Consider the following 18,328-nt stretch of genomic DNA (forward strand, 5'->3'; position numbering starts at 1 on the left):
ATACGCTGGGGAAGAGTCAACACAGCTTTTGAGATGTAAATCATGCCTGACCAATCTATTAGAATTCTTTGAGGGTGTCAAAACAGCACATTGACAAGGGTGATCCACGTAATACAGTGTACTTGAACTTTCAGAAAGCTTTAACGAAGTCCCACACCGAAGGCTCTTAAGCAAAGTAAGGAGTCATGGGATAAGAGGGAAGGTCCTCTCATGGATGCTGTTCAAAATATTCATAAATGAACTAGGGGATAAACAGTGAGGTAGCAATGTTTGCAGACAATACTAAATTTCACAAGATAGATAAGTCCAAAGCTCTCTGTGAAGAGTTACAAAGGGATCTCAGAAAACTGGGTGACTGGGCAACAGAATGGCAGATGAAATTCAATGTTGACACATGCAAAGTAATGCTCGTTGGAAAACATAATCCCAACTATATACACAAAATGCTGGGATCTAAATTAGCTGTTACCACTCAAAGAAATCTCAGAGTCATCGTGGAGAGTTCTCTGAAAACATATGCTCAATGTACAGCAGCAGTCAAAAAGCAAAGAGAATGTTAAGAACCGTTAGGAAAAGAACAGCTAATAAGACAGAAAATATCAGAATGCCACTATATAAACCCAAGGTATGCCCTCACCTTGAATACTGCGTGCCATTCTGGTTGTCCCACCTCAAAAAAGATGTATTAGAATTGGAAAAGGTAGAGAGAAGGGCAACAAAAATGATTAGGGGATGGGACAGCCTCCAGATAAGTAGAGATTAAAAAGACTGGTACTGTACAGACTAGAAAAGAGACAACTGACAGGAATATGATAGAGGTCTATAAAATCACAAATGGTGTGGAGAAAGTGACTAAGGAAGCGTTATTTATCCCTTCACATAGCACAAGAACCAAGGGTCACGTAATGAAATTAAATAGTCAGCAGGTTTAAAACAACCATAAGTAAGTATTTCTTCATACAATGCAGAGTCAACCTGTGGAAGTCGTTGCCAGGGGATGTTGTGAAGGCCAAAAGTATAAATGGTTCAAAAAAGAATGAGATAATTTCATGGAGGATAGGTTCATCAATGGCTACTAGCCAAGACTGTCAGGGATGCAATTTCATGCTCTGTGTATCCCTAAACCTCTGACTGCCAGAAGCTGGGACTGGACAACAGGGGATGGATCACTCGATAATTGCCCTGTTCTATTTAATTTCCTCTGAAGCATCTGGCTCTGACCAGTCAGAAGACAGGCTATTAGACTACATGGACCACTGGTCTGACCCAGCATGGCTGTTCCTATATATTCTTATTTAAGAGGCACACAATTGCAGTTTTTGTCAATGTTTCTGCAAGCATTACTTCCATTGCAGTGATTGCAGCAGGACAAAATGGAAGTTTCACATTGTTTCAATACACTGCAATGTACAAATGGCAATTCTACTTATAGCCAAGCTGTTTGGTGGCGGAAGAAACAAAACAAAAACAACATGCTGATTAACTAGAAGAGGACTCTCCTGTATATACTTTTTAACAGCGGGACAACGAAATTCCAGGCCAAGCCTTGCCCAGTCCCATGCACTCACTGGATGTATCCTTGCCCTAAAAACCTAACTAGGTAAAAAGCCTGGGTTGAGATTTCCAGAAGAGGGTGCCGAAACTTACACACACCCAATTTTGAAGATCTAGGCATACGGTACAAAGCTATCCTCATGGACCTTAAAGAAGACCACGTCACCATTTAAAATTTCCTCAGAATTCACCCTGCCAACTAGAAATCGAATTCAGATCACTTTCTTAATGGTCGACACCTCTAGATTTTGTTTAGAAATGAACACACACTACTTATTTCTGGATGTGTGAATCCTCTACATTTCAACTGATTTCCACCCTGCAGTTAGGAATGAGTTTCATGTGACAAATGAATGAAATCAAGTAGCACAAATTAGCCGAGGGACAGCAGCCAGAAACTGCATAAGGTTTCAGCACATCTTCCTCTGGTTACACTTCTTGCACTTTCCCTGCTATTGATCAAGGTCTTAATAAATTTAATTCAGTATCTTTTCATATAAGTTCTGGGCTTGCTGGAGTGCCAACTGGCAGGTGGTGACTTATGAAGTCATTTGTGCACAAAAGGATCCTAGTATTGTATTTCTCAGTTACAGCGCTAATGAAACTTCAAGACTTAATTGACTTAGCCACACAAAAAAAAAGGACAAAAGTAAGAAGAGCACATAATTGAATTATGTTACATTTGTGATAGTGAAATATGTTAATATCCTGCTAATTTTTTAATGCATATAATACCCTGTTTACACACTGGCTGAGGGTTAGACAGCACAATTACCAAATGCAGTGTGAGACCTTTATTGCTTTGACTGTATTATGGCAAGCTATTTTAAACCAGAGATTTCCCAAGTTCCTCTCTGCTCCGTACACAAGTGGTTACACACGAATAACCCAACACTTCTAATGAACTTGAACAAGAGTTTTTGGGTATGCAAGGAATGCAGAATTAAGCACAGTTGACACTGAATGTCATTACTTGTTCTTATGACTTCTAGAAAACACTCTTTTATATGTCTAGAACCGGACATAAACTCTCCACTGATGTATGAAAGAATAAAACTTGAGCAACAAATTATTCTCTAGCTTTTGCTGCAAGAAAATAAACTTTCTTTATGCAGATTTCCACTCTATTTTTTCTTTTTTTCTTCCATCCCAAGTAGCAATTGTGGATGGAAACACAGAAATTAAATCTGTGCCTGACCATGTCAGTGGATTACATTAAAAAAAAAAATCAAGATTTTAGTTCACTTTATGATTTTCTCCTTCATATGTAGCTGACCGAGTAGCTATGAAGTCACAGGGGGAGATTTCCATAAGCACAAATGGCAGTGAGATGCTTAGCTCTCATGGGAAGTCAATAGGAGTTTAGGATCTTTCTGCCTTTTATACTTAGAAAGCTTCCCCCCATAGTCATTTTTAGGGCAAAAATGCATAGCATCAGGTCCAAGTCATCTCTAGGTGACGGAATTGGAAAGGATCCTGTACTACTTTTGAAACTTAAAATATTACGTTTGTATTTCTTTCCCTCTATTAAACTGGTTAATGTTTATATTAACAGAGCTCTACGGCCAGGCATTAGCTACTTCTGCCTTTCTTTGCATCTCCCCTCATTCTCTGTTTGTTCTCTTCATCTAGACTGCCCATTTCTCCCATGCCAAAGTAGCATTTTTATACAAACCAGCAGGAATATTGTATACTTATCTGGGTCAGAATGAAAGAACAACAGTAGAACTTCAGAGTTACAAACACCTCAAGAATGGAGGTTGTTTGTAACTCTGAACAAAACATTATGGTTGTTGTTTCAAAAGTTTACAGCTGAAAAGTGACTTAATACAGCTTTGAAACTTTACTATGCAGAAGAAGAATGCTGCTTTTAACCATCTTGATGTAAATGAAACAAGCACAGAAACGGTTTCCTTACCATGTCAAATCTTTTCTTAAAAACTTCCCCCCCCTTTTTAGTGTTTACGTTTAACACAGTACTGTATTGCATTTGCTTTTTATTTTTTTAGTCTCTGCTGCTGCCTGATTGTGTATTCCCAGTTCCAAATGAGGTGTGTGGTTGACTGGTCAGTTCATAACTCTGAGGTTTCTACTGTATTTACATTTGGTATGAGTAAGGCCACGTGTCTGTCACAGAGGTCACAGAATTCATGGATTCTGTGACTTTCCATGACTTCTGCAGCAGCTGGTGCGGCTGGCTCCGGGGCTGCCCAAGCAGATCAGGCAGTATCAGGGCCAGCAGCACCAGCTGCTACTGGGGCAGTTTGGGTGTGGGAGGGGGCTCAGGGCTGGGGGTTGAGATGCGGGGTGGCACTTGCCTCGGGGGGCTCCCCAGTACAAGCCAGCATGTCCCTGCAGCTCCAAGGCAGAGGGGGCAGGGGGTCCATGTGCTGCACATGCTCTCAGGTGCTGTCCCCGGAGCTCACATTGGCTGCAGTTCCTGGCCAATGGGAGCTGCGGAGCTGGAGCTCGTGGTGGGGGCAGCACAGGGAGCCCCCTGGCCTTCCCTCCCCCTAGGAGCTGCAGGGATATGCAGAGCCAGGTAAGGAACCTGCCAGCCCTGCCAACCCCCCACTCCCAGCACCAGCGGGGGTCCTGGGCCACCCCTGAGCACCTGCAGCGACCCCGACCCACATCCCCCAGCATCTGTGGTGACCGAGCCCAAGTTTTAGTCAGGGGTATATAGTACAAGCCTTGGACAGGTTACGGGCCGTGAATTTTTGTTTACTGGCCATGACCTGTCCATGACTTTTACTAAAAATTCCCATAACTAAAACGTAGCCTTAGCTATGAGTGACTTTTACACAAGTGAAGATCTTGCTGTCTATTCATCAAACTGTTTTCCCAACCACCACTTATTCAGACACAAGGTTTGAATCATGGGGTTAGCTCAGGATGTTAATTCCCTTTCCTCCTTTTCCCTCCTCAAGCCTAAAGGCTGCAATGACAGAACTTTTGGAAAGCTGTATCTGTTTTGTGTGATGGGGCACACAGGAAGCCAGCACAATGCTGCATGCATTGCAGAGGAGAGTTTTCTCATGTTTGCCTCTAAATTAAAAAAAAAAAAAGCGTGCTGAAAGTTCCCTTCACAATTCAGTTTCCCATCGTTGTCAAGGACAGAACGATAAGCACGCTTGGGAAATAAGATACTTTCCTTTGCCAACACCAAGCAGATCCTCCTTGAAAAACATCTTGGCGAACAGGCTGCAGCTAAATGAGGAGAAACAAATGCAACCAGGAGTGTTTTTTTTGTCTAAAAGCTCAAGGTATTATGCTTGGATCCTTTCTAAATCCTTCTCGTCCCGCACTACCTGAATCAGGATATTAGCAATGACTCATGTCCCCATAAAAATATATATGAGAGAGAGAGAGAGAGAGAGAGAGATTTTTGTTCCAAAGAGCTGGACTGCATCTAGTTTGGGTGAAATGTTTTGAACAACCAAAGATTTTCTGACACCATTTGCTTTAATTATAAATGGAATCAGCTCAGCTGAGCCAATTTCATTTCAGTTCCAATACAATACCACACAAGTGTCCTAATCTTCTAGCATGATATACATTTTTAACAAAGATAATGAGCGCCACAAAATCCCTGGCAGAACTTAGTAACCATAAGTGCTAAGGACTAAGTGAGGCCTCCCTTGTGGTGTGCTGCGGCAGAAGGGGGAAAAGACAGCAGAAAGAGCCCCTTCCCAAATCACTTGCTCAGGAGGTCAAACATAATCTGGCCCCAAAGGCTGTGATGCAAAGGGCAGCAGGGGAAACCAACATGCTTGGCAGACCTAACCACCCCAGGTGAGGGCAATTCTGGGAACAGGAAGGAAGTCTGTGTCCCTACACATACTCTGATGGCTGCGCTTGGAGAGTGTGGGTTATATCTCTTGAAGCAGGTGTAGCAAGCAGTGCCCCTCCTCCCGAACCCCACAGCTTTTTAAAGGAATAAAACCTGTAAGCACCACTGCTTGGGCAATGTACCACCTCCATTTCCACTGCCCCAGTTCAGTTCAGGCTCTTAAGAGCGCGTGACCATCATGTATATTAAGAGAAATTGCTCAACAGAATAAAGTATGATTTGACTACAATGTATATTTACTTTAGAAGACAGATGTTTCAACTCTCTATTTTACTGCTAAAATATCTGTACATATAGGCAGCAGGAACCGGCTGTAGGAGAGAGACTGCTGCATTTCAGAGAAACCAAGATGAGCACTGACAGTCCACACACTTCATCTACTGGCAGGAATCAGATTATCCACCAACTGTGCGGAGGGAGAAGAATCCATGGCCCCCTTCTGCCCAGTATAACATTTATCTTTTGCATGCAAGTTTCTCCCCCCACCATCACCTTTTTACAATGCGGGAGCACAGATAAATAGGCAGAGATTGATAGACAACCGAAGGAATGAAAGCGTCCTATTTTCCTACACAGCAGAATGGGAAAGCAAGCTGAACACTGAAAGGTTGCCATTGACCTCATGAAGGACGTTTCTGTAACACTGCACTGCAAACCACACTTTAAGATGCCCCGCTAACTGCCAACTCACCCAAATTAGTTGAGATTTTTCTTTCAGGAAAGCAGGATCACAGAACAGAAGATAAAATGTGTTGTATAAAACTAGTACTTAAAGTGTTTCAGTAATCCAGACACAGCTGAAGTGGGAGAAGTTTGGGGGCTTATTACAACACAAAATATGCATTAAATCAGTTAGAAATTAGGTCGCATTGTACCATTTATATCAATGTGAACTTCTGCTTAAAAACTGATGATGTGATCTGGCCTTCCAAGCAGGTTGACCAGCCTTTAATAAAACTGGACCCCTCTCTTAAAAATGCACACTCATTCCTTTGCTATATCCCTGGATATGAGTCAGCAGTGTGCCCTTGTTGCAAAGAAGGCCAACGGCATATTGGGCTGTATTAGTAGGAGCATTGCCAGCAGATCGAGGGAAGTGATTATTCCCCTTTATTCGGCACTGGAGAGGCCACACCTGGAATAGTGTGTCCAGTTTTGGTCCCCCCGCTACAGAAGGGATGTGGACAAATTGGAGAGAGTCCAGTGGAGGGAAACGAAAATGATTGGGGGGTTGGGGTACGTGATTTATGAGGAGAGGCTGAGGGAACTGGGCTTATTTAGTCTGCAGAAGAGAAGAATGAGGGGGGATTTGATAGCAGCCTTCAACCACCTGAAGGGGAGTTCCAAAGAGGATGGAGCTGTTCTCAGTGGTGGCAGATGACAGATCAAGAAGTAATGGTCTCAAGTTGCAGTGGGGGAGGTTTAGGTTGTATATTAGGAAACACTATTTCACTAGGAGGGTGGTGAAGCACTGGAATGGGTTACCTAGGGAGGTGGTGGTAGAATCTCCTTCCTTAGAGATTTTTAGGGCCTGTCTTGACAAAGCCCTGGCTGGGATGATTTAGTTGGTGTTGGTCCTGCTTTGAGCAGGGGGTTGGACTAGATGACCTCCTGAGGTCTCTTCCAACCCTAATATTCTATGATAGTATATTCAAAATGATCAACTACCAAATCAAGAATTGCAGCCATTTTCAAACCCTAGAGGATGAGCTGGTGACCCAGATAACTACGCAGTTGCTAGGTTTCTGGAGGAAGAATTGTGGAGATGTGAAACTGTGAAACTCTATAGCATACGAACACCTATCACCAACCAGCCTCTGATCCCTTTTTTGGAAGATGGCAGCAGAGAAATGTGGACTCCTAAAGATTCAGATTGCTGGAAATTTTGAAAACGTTTCTGGAGACAAACTCTGCAAATCTGGGCTGTAAATTGTAAGGGCAGGTTTTATTCAGAGATCTAAGTTCTCATATTACAGTGTCACAATGCTTTCTGAGCGCTTTACCAATTTACCAAGGTGAACAGAAGATGGTCTCTGTATGGGACAATTGTCACGAAAGTTCCTTCTGTGTGTATAACTTCTGCTCTTCAGGTTGTCAGTTCCATTGCTCTAGCTGTCATGGATCTCATGATCATGAAGACTGCAACAGGTTGGGATTAATTCAAGTAATATGAATTAATCCCAGGTAGGTGTTTGTAAATAAGGGCCAAAAAACCCTGAACAACTCTTAATACAAAAGAAAAGGCAGTGAGGAGGGTAGAGAACGGTGGGAAGAGGAGGAGTTCTTGGTGGTCTGTGTGGATAAGTAGGCAGATTGCTGTTTTCTGAATTGCCTGACACTATTTTATTTTAAAGCAAGGTCAATGTTTCATTCCTAGGCATAGTGCATTTTGTGGCACTGCAAGAGAGCCAGGCTCCACTATTGGTCACTCGTTCCCGAACCAGCAGAGGAGGGAGAAAGTACAGGACCAGCTCCTGGAGGACAGGGAAGGAGACCCATGTACTGATAAAAAGCAGCCTTCATGGGAAATAAAGTAAAGTGACTGACAGCCTCAAAATGAGCTCCATCTACTATTGCTCAGTGACACAGAGGTATTTAAGGGAGGACAGTGTATAACGGGACCATTTTTAAAAAAAAATACCAAGGAAAACCAAGATACCTCGCTGAAGCCATAAAGGCACCATACATACATAAACATTTTTTCAGTTTAAAAAAAGTGTCATACTTTAAGTCCGTCCCTGCACCATCCATGTGGGCCTAATTATTAGAACTTACTTGCATTTGATGAACCAGAAAGATTAAAAAGCTAGCTCTTTGTCATGCTGCATCAATCATGGCAAATTCAAAGCAATATCATTGGCTGCAGTCAACTTGTAAAGAATCAATCACCTATCTACCAATCATATAAATGGTGCACATTCCTTTTCAAAGTCTTACTCTCAAAAATGGAAAAACTGGCCTGACTAGTAACTGTTAAATACTTTCTACTTAGTATTACCAGAGAAACCCATCAAATGAGGTCTTGACCTCCCTCCATCAAGAAGATGTCATGAAAGCCATCAAACAACTGAACTCTGGCAAGGCATCTGGAAAGGATAGAATTCCAGCAGAACTGTACAAAGCAGCAGGCCCAAAGACTATCGAGGTGTTTCAGAACATCTTGAGTAGCATTTGGGAAGAAGAAATGCCACAAGACTTTACAGATGCTATTATTGTATCACTGTTTAAAAACCAAAGGCAGTAAAAACTACAGAGGCATTTCTCTCTTCTGTACAGCAGGGAAAATAATAGTTCACATCTACTGAACTAACTCATTGTGAACATATCTGAGAATCTACCTGAAGTGCAATGTGGTTTCAGATGAGATTGCAGTACTACGGACATGATTTTTGTGGTAAGGCAAGTCCAGGAAAAATGTTTAGGAGCAGAACATGGACCTGTATGAAGTTTTCATCTACTTGACCAAAGCCTTTGATAAAGTCAACAGAGGATCTATGGGTTATTTTACATAAACTGGGCTGTCCAAGAAGGTTCATACAAATTATCTATGACCAGACTGGAGAGAGTTCTTGTCAAAGCACTTTTTACAGATAACTGCGCTCTGATGGCCCATAGACATGACATAACTTCAGGTCATCGTTGATATATTTTCTGAAGCATCCCAGCTCTTTGTCCTTACCACCAGTCTTGTTCCAGCCAGCATCTCATTCCAATGCCCCAGTGCCAGCCATCTCCTTCGAAAGCACACAAATGAAAAATGTGGACCAGTTCAAGTATTTGGGCAGTACCATCTCTAGTGACTGTTCCCTTGATAAGAAAATTGCCTCCAGAATCAGTAAAGCCAGGCAGGCACTTGTCCGACTTCAAATAAAAGTCTTTAACCAACATAACAATCGTCTCTCCACCAAATTGAAGATCTACAGTGCAGTGGTTCTAACCTCTCTCCTGTATGGTTCTCAGAAATGGACTCTTTATAGATGGCACATTAAACAGCTTGAGCAATTTCACATGCGCTCCCTAAGGTCCTTGAGAGAGGAAACACAATCAGCATGAGGAAATGTTACTGAGAGCACAACTTAGGTAGACCAGACATTTCATCAGAATGAAGACCACTGTCTCCCAAAACGAATGGGAGGAGCTGAGGCAGGGCAAAAGAAAGAAGGGTCTGTGACATTACGCCCCATATTCTTCATAGAAATATTGTTATGATATGAATAGGGCAAAACAGATGTGTTTTGTGCAAGATGGGTCATGTGAGGTATCATTGGAAAGGTTATGACTTACTGAATGTGATTATCCAATTTGTATGTATCATTTCTGTATCTGAAGTTAGGAATATTGACTATGCAACAATTACAACTGTGTGTGTACTTGGGGAACGTCCCTACCAGACAGTATGCCACCAGCCTGGATGGACCATTAGGAAGGACAATAGGACTTTGAAGATACTAATCTCCCTCCTTCCTGAGAAGTTTCCTAGGATGCTGCTTTGACACTGCAGGGTCATGTGATCATGTCACCTGGTACAGGATACTATCTTGAAATGCTGGTACTTTTCCACGGGAAGGGGGTGGGGGTCAAATTAGAAAACAAAGCATTCCCACCATATGGCAAATCCTATTTAAGGCTGGGGAGTGAGTTAATCTTGGGTCTTCTCCACGACCTCCCAGACCAAGAAGGAAAACTGTTGAAAACCCCCGAAGAAACAAAGGAACTGATCTGGGGGAGGCAGGGGCTGAGCCCAGGCAAGAAAGGTCAGCCTGTAAAAGGAATCCCTGAAGATTGAGCCGTGGACAGGTTACGGATCGTGAATTTTTGTTGAGAGCCTGTCACAGCAGCACAGAGTAAGGGGAACCCAGGCTGGTGGGACAGGCGGACTCAGCAGGATCCCAGCACATCAGGTGGCACCCTGGAAGGGGGGTCCAACCTGTCACAGGGTCATCCATATAAGCACTTCAAAGATAACTTAAAGAGCAGTCTCCAGTGGGCTGGCATCCATCTCAAAGAACTCAAGCAAACAGTTCAAAACAGGACTCGCTGGCGGTCTCTGACAAAATTAGCATGCAACAGGTTCGAGTGGGATTGATGAAATTGTCTCCAGGCTGCCCGTGAAAGGCGCCATAGATCTGCATCATCAAACATCACGGATATGGACTACCCATGCCCTCAGTGCGGCTGACTCCGTGCATCGGAGTTTGGACTTCAGAGTTGTATGATGGACATAGATGAGAATTGCGACAATATTGTCATCACTGTCTGCGATGGATTACTACTACTACTACCAGTACAACAACATTTTATCACTGGGCTTCAGAATCCTGAAACTTCAAATTAATGGTGGGGAAATAAGATCTTTAAAATCATCATTGCTGTGTATTTACTGTGTGTCTTTGAATTAAATATTTGCAGTGTGACTGACAGTGGCAACACAGCCTACTCACTCTCTGAATTTTGGTTTCCATTCAAGCATGTGCAATTATGGTTAAAATAATTAAAATGAAATTGACCACCACCATGGAAAAATACCTTCTGAAATTAGGTTTCAGAGTAGCAGCCGTGTTAGTCTGTATCCGCAAAAAGAATAGGAGTACTTGTGGCACCTTAGAGACTAACAAATTTATTTGAGCATAAGCTTTCGTGGGCTACAGCCCACTTCATCGGATGCAAGCAGTGGAAAATACAGTAGGAAGATTATTTATATATATATATATATATATACACATACATACATACATATATATATATATATACACATACATATACACATACATATACACACACACACAGAACATGAAACAATGGGTGTTACCATACACACTTTAACGAGAGTGATCAATTAAGGTGAGCTATTACCAGCAGGAGAGAAAGAGAAACTTTTTGTAGTGGTAATCAAAATGGTCCATTTGCAGCAGTTGACAAGAAGGTGTGAGGAAACTGGAAACCTACTGACTGCTATACTTACCTACATGCCTCCAGCTTTCATCCAGACCACACCACACGATCCATTGTCTACAGCCAACCTCTACAATACAATCGCATTTGCTCCAACCCCTCAGACAGAGACAAACACCTACAAGATCTCTATCAAGCATTCTTACAACTACAATACCCACCTGCTGAAGTGAAGAAACAGATTGACAGAACCAGAAGAGTACCCAGAAGTCACCTAGTACAGGACGGACCCAATAAAGAAAGTAACAGAATGCCACTAGCCGTGACCTTCAGCCCCCAACTAAAACTTCTCCAGCACATCATCGAGGATCTACAATCTAACCTGAAGGACGATCCATCACTCTCACAGATCTTGGGAGACAGGCCAGTCCTTGCTTACAGACAGCCTCCCAACCTGAAGCAAATACTCACCAGCAACCACAGACCACACAACAAAAACACTAACCCAGGAACCTATCCTTGCAATAAAGCCCGTTGCCATCTCTGTCCACATATCTATTCAGGGGACACCATCATAGGACCTAATCACACCAGCCACACTATCAGAGGCTCGTTCACCTGCACATCTACCAATGTGATATGTGCCAGCAACGTTCCGCCATGTACATTGGCCAAACGTAAAAGAATAAATGGACACAAATCAGACGTCAAGAATTATAACATTCAAAAACCTGTTGGAGAACACTTCAATCTCCCTGGTCACTCGATTACAGACCTAAAAGTCGCAATATTACAACAAAAAAAAACTTCAAAAACAGACTCCAACAAGAGACTGCTGAATTGGAATTAATTTGGAAAATGGATACCATTAAATTAGGCTTGAATAAAGACTGGGAGTGGATGGGTCACTACACAAAGTAAAACCTATTTCCCCATGCTTATGCTCAAATAAATGTGTTAGTCTCTAAGGTGCCACAAGCACTCCTGTTCTTTCTTCTGAAATTAGTACAGTGGAATAACAGCCTGGCAGTTGAAAGAAGGTGTGGGGGGGGAGTATTTACACAATTTAAATGAGTAAAAATGAAATCTAGATCAGGTTTGTTAACAGCTAGGAATCTACAGAATTACACTAAAGACCACTGCAAAAGGCAGGGAATAAAAATGGTGCTGAGCTGAATTTTTTTTAAAAAGGTTACAATATTCTTTTCAGGGAAACTATTAAATACTTTGTATCCTCCTTTGCTTAAAGATTTTGCTTTTGTAGAAAAGTACAGTGAAATCATAAACTAAGTAAACCAGAGAAAGTTTTGCTTTAATTCAGAAACACATTCAAGCCTTCTCAAAGAGAGTGGCTCTCATTCTCTCCAGCAGTGGCATGGATAATTTCAGTGCTTCCCCTGGGATGGACATACCACACGTTAGCACAGCCATAAGTCATTTCCAAAGGAAATGGATATACACAGTACTACGTCTGGTCACTTGCATCTAGGATCTGGGGGAGACAGAAAGGCAAACCCTGAACTGAACCCAGGCCAGGTATTAGAAGAGTCTGTTGCATGCAGTAAGATTTTTTTTAAAAGACTGCAATTTTTAGACATTCTATAAGGTCTTCCATAAGGTCACCTATCCCATCACTCGTGTCTCTACCAAGCCTCTCTGCAATTTCCAATATCCATGATTTCTCAGCCCCCTCATCATGGTCCCTTCTCCCTCTCCACTGTAGACTCCATTGCCAATTCACTCTACAGCTGGTCGAATATTTTCTGATAGAATAGTCGTCCATTGGAAAATACTGTTTGACGAATAAATAATATCAACTATCTCTTGTATAAAACTCTATTCATCAGTAGACCTGAAAGTGCTTTACAAAGGAGGTCAGTATTATCCTCCATTTCACATATGGGGAAATTGAGGCGTGGAGAGGTGAAGTGACTTGTCCAAGGTCATCCTGCGGACTAGTGGCAGAGCTGGGTATAGAATCTAAGTCTCCCAAGTCCCAGTCCAGTGGCCATATTGCAGGTTTCATGGGAATGTATCACTTTTGTCATACTTTCTGCAGGAAATTACTGAAAGTTTTTTTTCCTTAAATCAGGCCGAAGCATTTCATGTCAACTTTATCATTGTGTTTCCACTTATTATCAATTCTATATAACAAATATATGGTGAAAACATTAATGTTGAAATTAAATGTTTCATAAGGTCAAATCTAAAATCGCTCGGTATATTTCATTGAGCAAAAAGTTGAGATTGATTTTTTCTCCTGATTTTGAAGGAAATATCTAAATCTCAGAATTCCCTGCAAGACGGAAATGCCACTCTTCTGCTGGCTCCAATTCACTCTCGAGAACCCTCAACGCCTTTTCTTGGTCTCTGTTTGTCAGTCCCACCAATCCTCACCCTGGCTCACCATCTGCATTTAGCTCCTGGGGTGCTGAACAACTCTGGAGAAAGGAAGGGTCATGACATACTTCTAGATCAGTGTTTTTCAACCTTTTTTTCAAGTGCAGACCCCTAAAAAATTTCAGCTGGACTGTGGATCCCTTTAGAAATCTTAGATGTGCTCTACAGACTCTGAGGTCTGTGGACCATGGATTGAAAACTGTTGTTCTAGATCATGCAAATCTCATTAGAGACATGAAATTTACCTATTAATATTGCACTGAGTCCTGAAAGGACTAACGGCAATAACCTATGCCAGTAACATAGGGGCATGGATGCCACACACTTTAATCAAGAAGTGAGAGTTGCGGAGATTACAGATCTCAGTACACAATACTCCAGTTTGGTCCAAGTGGGGGCTCATTGCAGGCAGCAGCTGCCTATTGCTAATGAAAGCAGCTGCAATCTGCTTTATTTTATGCAACTTCGGTGGAACCCTCTGGCTCCTGGAAAGTTGCCACTGCAGTCCTCAGTTGGGCAAAGTCTGGGCAACTGTGACATACATTAGCCAAATAAATGCAGCCTATGAGGCACATATCAGGTGCTTAGGACACTACTGGGTGCTATAAAATAATTATTACTATTTCCCTTCCTTCCTGGTTTTTTTCATGAATTAATCAGGAAAGAGCGGGGCTTGGAGTGTGGACAGGGGGAGAGGCACAGTAAGAACTCCATTAAACAAGTGCAAGCCAGACAGTGGGTGAGCCGAAGAGCCGAAAACTGCACTATTTAAGAAAACAGCATTTTTCTTCTACAGGAAACAATGTCTCCCCCCAGCCTGCTCCCTGAAGCAGGAAAGGAATTTGTTTGGTTTGGGTTTCTTTACATCCCAACATGACTCAGAGTTTCTGCCCATGTCATATTCAGGTGTGCCCTTTCCCCATAGGCTTGGAGTTTGTTATCTTTCTCCTTAACCACATATGGAATCCCAGGGAAGAGTGAATTTCTACAGAAAACAGGCCCTCTGCAGCCTGAGTTCCCACTTTCATACCAGGCTTTACACTAAACGATTTTCTGATTTATTTAAAACACGTAAAAGCCTCATTTGGTTTTGGCAACTATGTCTTGAATCTCGCTTTTTCTGCCCTTTGAGTAAAGCCAAGAAGAAACTGCCACATGAAACACAGTACAGGCGCACGCACACAAAAGAGATCTTTACAAAATGATTTATTCTTCAATTTAAACGAACAGCATGTTGACCAAACATTTTTCCTCCAAAAAGGATTTTTTTTTCCCAGAGTGATGGTGCTTTTGTGGATTCAATTTACTGGTCACTTCATAATATTTATCAACGCATAATGTATCTCTACAGTACTTCCCAATGCATGAGTCATAGAATATGCCATTTTATATGGACATTGGAGTTAGCCTTAAGAAAAATATATTGAGAATTAAAATACATAATACTTTATGCTCCACAACCCCCTCTTCCCCCCCCCCAAACCCAATAAGAGAAGAATCTAGGTTGGCAGACAACCAATCTGTATGTTCCCCCTCTCCAGGTCCGTGGGCCTCAAGAGAAGAACAAGATGCCAAGAAAATGAATTACACTTTGAATGCCATTCTGTACACATCCAAACCTCACAATCATACATTAATAAGAAAGAAAGCATTGTTCAATGGCAGTGATATGAAATGAAGATTGCAACTAACGTAAGTAAGTACTATATGCCAACTGTAACATCAATACTGAGTGAAAGGCGAAAAATAGGGGAAGGAAATTCAGGGACAAGCTTCTCAATCTATCTCCAACTCAGCTAAAGTGCCCAGTTTTGCAAGGAGCTCACGTGTGTGTGATGCGACGTGCCATGGGCAATGCCTCGTTATAAATGGGTGCTTTTTCTCAATTTAACCCCAAAGCTTAAAATTCAAAGTCACATTAGTGTTTCTATTGATTTCAACTTTGCCTTGCTTAATAAAACTATTATTATGGAGGCATCAGTAGGGATGCCATAATTATGGCTGTTAAGTTTTGCACTGGAAGCAGGACTCAAAGGACTGTTTCACACTCTACTGATCCAATTTGATCTCCACTTTGGCACAGCGGCCACTTTAGGGAGAACTGAATTTTCCAGAGGTGGTTTTTGTGTTTGTTTGTTTTGTTTTTTAAAGGAATGTGTTTTACTAACTTTTGTAGAGGAAACAATAAAATGCTCCTTTTAGAAATTTTGCCCTGTTTTTCTCTCAGTTCTTTGAGTCCTTCCTAATACAGGGGGTGTTTGATCAATGGCCCTTGAAGGCTGCGGTGTTAAAAAAGAAAATGTATATTTGTTTATGCACTAAAGATGTTCCTCGAGTCCGAACACTGATTCATAAACTGAAGCGTTTGAATCAGCTCTCCTGCTACATGCCACCTCCCCCACTGCTTTCCCAGAATCTCTGGCGTGAGCAGGGTGTGCTCCAAGAACCTGTTGTCCCTCCACTGTTGTAATTGCTAAGCTGCTCCCCCACTGCATCCTGGGGGAGAGAGGATGGCTGCTGCAATCCCTATTCCCTCTTTGGCTGTTGGAACCCCAGGCAGAGCAGGACAGTGTGAGGAATTGCAGGTATTGAACCCAGGCATTTCCAAGTGGTGCCCAGGCCACCCAACAGCTCTCTGGAACTAGGAGGGGAAGAGAGCTAGTGGGACTCTGGCCCACCAGAGTCTCCACCCATGAAGATCCTGATTGAAGCAGACATCCAGCCCCACCAATTAACCCAGGCACACTACCTAGGCCAGGAGGCGGCACAGGAAGTTGTCTGAACAGCTGCGTTGACTGCTGATCTGTTGTTGTACTGAACCCTAACCCCTCACTGGTTTGACTTTGCCATTGTTCCCTGACTCTGGTTTGACCTTTGCTACTGCATGTGACTGACTCCAGCTTGACCCTGGGCACTGTTCCCTGGTTCCTAACTCCAGCTTGACCCTAGGCATGGTTGTCTGACTCTGACTCCCATCCTGACCCTCTCATAACTCAACACTGATTCCAGCTCAGCCTTTGGACTGACTCCTGACCCCAGCTCCAGCTCTGATTCTGGCTTTGATTCCTGGCTTCTGTCCCTCACGCTGACCATTAGGCATGACCGTCCATGTCCCAGTGACTACAAACAGAAGTCTGACTGGCTTTGCCTAGGGAAGCACCTAGTAAAAGTTGGCTCCTCTTCCCCACACAACTAGATAACAACCCCAATTCTCTGCCCCAGCCCAGGGGCTACTCTAAATTGCAACCAGATACCTAGGGACCACACATCAGCTGCAGACAGAGTACAATGTTTCCCTCCCTCCTCGATATGCCCCCTGTACCAAGGGTTGCAGGCAGGGAAGGGTAGGAGCAGGCTGTGACTCTTCTATACAAAGGGACTTCCCACTGGAGCAATTATGGGTGTTACTTCTCCTGTCATACCCCATGAGAGGCACAAGAGCAGTGGAGCAAAGCAGAGCAATCTACGCCCCAAGTATTGATTGTGGACCCTTGTTCTTTTGAAATGTTTGGTCTCCAGGTCCACCCCGAAGAGGGTGAGCACTACTGCCTGATGCCACCATGATCTGATGTGATGGATCTGTGTAAGCTTGGTGTACTTTAGGACAACATATACGTTGTTCCTACTTGTGGAGACCAGAGAAAAATATTTGCTCCACTACAGAGTACTTTATCCTCGGCTATGTGTATTGATGGAATGTCTCCAGGACTGCCATATTCCTCACACCCATTACATGGTACTAAACAAACACAGCCAAATAGACACTATCACTCGTTTAGACCCAAAATAGTTCACAAGAGATGGATATATAGCCAAGTCAAATTTTGCTAAACATCCAAGCAAAATGGATCTTTTCTTTATATCATCTCCAAATACTACGTCTGAAGGTAATGGATACATCTGCAAATCATCCTAGACAATGGAAAAACTGTCCCAGGCCATCAGCTGTAAAATGTTCATCAGATTATTCAGACTCAAACAATGGTACCAAGAAAACAAACAGTAACACTGAATCCAGGATACACAATTATTAACTACAACTGTTATTTTAGAACACACACCAAAAATTTCCCTTTCCAGCTGCTTATTTTGTTTTATTCGAACAAAAACCATGAGCATTAATTTTAGTTGTACTTAATTGAATAATTTCTCAAGGGAATACTTCAGGGAGAGTTTTAATGCAGCCTGTTTCCAAGAGCCATTACTAATTGGCATATACCATAATCTCAGTGTGCCAACCAAAATAGTACGCTTTAATGTTACTGGAACTACTTTCAATCCAGATGTGTTGAGAACTCTCAGTGATATAAGGCAGGCAATAACTATATTTACACAAAGTAGTATTTTGAGTTTCCTTTTGCAGCTATCTGGGATGAGATAACAGTCCCCATAATTGGAAGCATTTGAATATAAAGCCAGGTCACTTGTTTCTCCCCCTCATTCCCAACAAAAGTTTTGCTTCCCTTGCTTTTATTGACTTAAAGGCTGCGTGTGTGTAGAACAGACCTCCAGTTAGCAGAGTTAACTAACTGTAATCCATGGACCCTGCAATTAGAAAGGCAGTCATACAAATTATAACAAATTGACTCCAGTTTACAAAACTCACTGAACTATTTTTGCCACTAGCAT

The 18,328-nt window shown here is 42.5% G+C and overlaps 1 protein-coding gene across 3 annotated transcripts in view; it reads right to left on the reverse strand.

Annotated features, from left to right (window-relative positions):
* STX8 (syntaxin 8) overlaps positions 1–18,328 on the reverse strand; it is a 162,256-nt gene that overhangs the window by 58,863 nt on the left and 85,065 nt on the right. The gene's annotated exons all lie outside the window — the stretch shown is intronic.

Source organism: Mauremys mutica, chromosome 12 (genome assembly GCF_020497125.1).
Source record: "Mauremys mutica isolate MM-2020 ecotype Southern chromosome 12, ASM2049712v1, whole genome shotgun sequence".
In the NCBI taxonomy this organism is placed as follows: Eukaryota; Metazoa; Chordata; order Testudines; family Geoemydidae; genus Mauremys; species Mauremys mutica.